The sequence below is a fragment of the Lolium rigidum genome, chromosome 3, assembly GCF_022539505.1.
Source record: "Lolium rigidum isolate FL_2022 chromosome 3, APGP_CSIRO_Lrig_0.1, whole genome shotgun sequence".
In the NCBI taxonomy this organism is placed as follows: Eukaryota; Viridiplantae; Streptophyta; class Magnoliopsida; order Poales; family Poaceae; genus Lolium; species Lolium rigidum.
In genome coordinates this window covers 60,367,492-60,370,763 of record NC_061510.1, presented here as the reverse complement: position 1 = coordinate 60,370,763, position 3,272 = coordinate 60,367,492, and positions in this window count along the sequence as shown.

Genomic DNA, 3,272 nt, shown 5'->3' with positions numbered 1-3,272 from the left:
TTATGATTGCAATGTTGAGAGTGTCCACTAGTGAAAGTATGATCCCTAGGCCTTGTTTCTAAGCATCGAAACTCCGTTTTATTTATTGTTCTGTTACATGTTTACTTGCTGTCATATTTTATTCAGATTGTTATTACCACTCATATACATCCATATTACTTGTATTTCACTATCTCTTCGCCGAACTAGTGCACCTATACATCTGACAAGTGTATTAGGTGTGTTGGGGACACAAGAGACTTCTTGTATCGTAATTGCAGGGTTGCTTGAGAGGGATATCTTTGTCCTCTACCTCCCCGAGTTCGATAAACTTTGGGTGATTCACTTAAGGGAAACTTGCCGTTGTTCTACAAACCTCTCGCTCTTGGAGGCCCAACACTGTCTACGAGGAATAGAAGCGTGCGTAGACATCAAGCTATTTTCTGGCGTCGTTGCCGGGGAGGTAAGGTAAAAGGTATTCACATCCTCCGGCTACTAAGCTATTTCCTAGCACTGTTGCCGGTGTGTGAGTGCTCGAAGCTATTTCCTTTAGATCCTGCAATTGCATCTTTTTGTTTCTTATTCACTAGTTAGGCATAATGGAAAATAACAGTGAGCTTTTTAATCTATTTCCTGAGTTAAGACATAAATTTTGTGATGCGAAAATTAAAAAACCTATGAAACCTTATTTGCATGCTAGTAGCAATGTTATTAGTATGAACACCATTGTTGATAATGCTATGGAAGAATTTAATCTTGGGGAAGCTGGTTTTGATGAACATGATATTTTTAGTCCCCCAAGCATGGAGGAGAAAATTTACTCTTATGATACTTTACCTCCTATATATGATGATTACAATGATGACTATCATCCACCTACTATTGAGGAGAAAATTAATTATGATTATACTATGGCTCCTATATTTGATGATTATGGTGATAATGATAGCTACCTTGTTGAATTTTCTCCCACTACAATTAATAAGATTGATTATGCTTATGTGGAGAGTAATGATACTTTTATGCATGAGACTCATGATAAGAATGCTTTATGTGATAGTTATATTGTTGAGTTTGTTCATGATGCCACTGAAAGTTATTATGAGAGAGGGAAACATGGTTATATGCATCTTAATAATATTAAGTTTCCCCTCTCTATGTTGAGAATCTTGAAGTTACTCGTGTTTTATCTTCCTATGCTTGTCACTTTGCTCCTCATGAATTTATTTGTGTACAAGATTCCTTTTCATAGGAAGCGGGTTAGACTTAAAAGTGTTTCATACTTGCTTTTTATGCTCTCTTTTGCTTCAACTCCTATTTCTTGCGAGTGCATCATTAAAATTGCTGAGCCCATCTTAATGGCTATAAAGAAAGCACTTCTTGGGAGATAACCCATGTTTTTATTTTGCTACTGTTTTGTTGTGTCTTGGAAGTTGTTACTACTGTAGCAACCTCTCCTTATCTTTATTTTATTGCATTGTTGTGCCAAGTAAAGTCTTTGATAGTAAAGTCAATACTAAATTTGGATTACTGCGCAGGAACAAATTTTTTGCTGTCACGAAATTGAGCCGCCCCTGCTGTATAAAATTTAGCAAAATCTGCCAATTTACGTGCGTGATCCTCAGATATGTACGCAACTTTCATTCAATTTGAGAAGTTTCATCTGAGCAAGTTAAGTGCCCCTGAAAAATTCATCTTTACGGACTGTTCTGTTTTGACAGATTCTGCCTTTTATTTCACATTGCCTGTTTTGAAATGTTTGATGGATTTCTTTGTTCCATTAACTTTCAGTAGCTTTGTGCAATGTCCAGAAGTGTTAAGAATGATTATGTCACCTCTGAATATATGAATTTTCAATTATGCACTAACCCTCTAATGAGTTTGTTTTGAGTTAGGTGTGGAGGAAGTTTTCAAGGGTCAAGAGAGGAGGATGATACAATATGATCAAGAAGAGTGAAAAGTCTAAGCTTGGGGATGCCCCCGTGGTTCATCCCTGCATCTTTTAAGAAGACTCAAGCATCTAAGCTTGGGGATGCCCAAGGCATCCCTTCTTCATCGACAATTTATCAGGTCACCTCTACTGAAACTATATTTTTATTCCGTCACATCTTATGTGCTTTACTTGGAGCGTCTGTTTGTTTTTTTTGTTTGAATAAAATCGGATCCTAGCATTCCTTGTTTGGGAGAGAGACACTCTCCGCTGTTTCGTATGAACACATATGTTCTTAGCTTTATTCTTAATGTTCATGGCGAAGGTTGAACTACTTCGTTCATTGTTATATGGTTGGAAACAGAAAATGATGTATGTGGTAATTGGTATAATGTCTTGAATAATTTGATACTTGGCAATTGTTGTGCTCATATAGATCATGTTTAAGCTCTTGCATCATGTACTTTGCACCTATTAATGAAGAACTACATAGAGCTTGTTAAAATTTGGTTTGCATGATTGGTCTCTAGAGTCTAGATATTTTCTGGTTAAGGTGTTTGAACAACAAGGAGACGATGTAAAGTCTTATAATGTTTGCAATATGTTCATATGTAAGCTTTGCTGCACCGTTTTATACTTGAGTTTGCTTCAAACAACCTTGCTAGCCTAGCCTTGTATTGAGAGGAATTCTTCTCATGCATCCAAATCCTTGAGCCAAAAACTATGCCATTTATGTCCAGATCATGTTTAAGCTTCTTGCTTCATGTATTTTGCACCTATTAATGAAGAACTATATAGAGCTTGTTAAAATGGTTTGCATGGTTGGTCTCTAGAGTCTAGATATTTTTCTCGTTAAGGTGTTTGAACAACAAGGAGACGATGTAAAGTCTATAATGCTTACAATATGTTCATATGTGAGTTTTTCTGCATCTATTTTATACTTGAGTTTGCTTCAAACAACCTTGCTAGCCTAGCCTTGTATTGAGAGGAATTCTTCTCGTGCATCCAAATCCTTGAGCCAAAAACTATGCCATTTGTGTCCACCATACCTACCTACTACATGGTATTTCACATATTCCAAAGTACATTACTTGAGTGCTACCTTAAAATTTATTCTTTGTCTTTGGTAATATATAGCTCATGGGAAAATATCCTTAAAAACTATTGTGGTGAAGAATATGTAGCTATGTATCTTGTTTCTTACTGTTCTTGTTGAGCGGTAACCATGTTTCGGGGACGTATCAACTTTTACCTTTGTTGAATATCATGTGAGTTGCTATGCATGTCTGCCTTGTCTCGAAGTATGGGCGATTTTCATGATCAAATGGTTTGAGTATGCATATTGTTATAGAAGAACATTGGG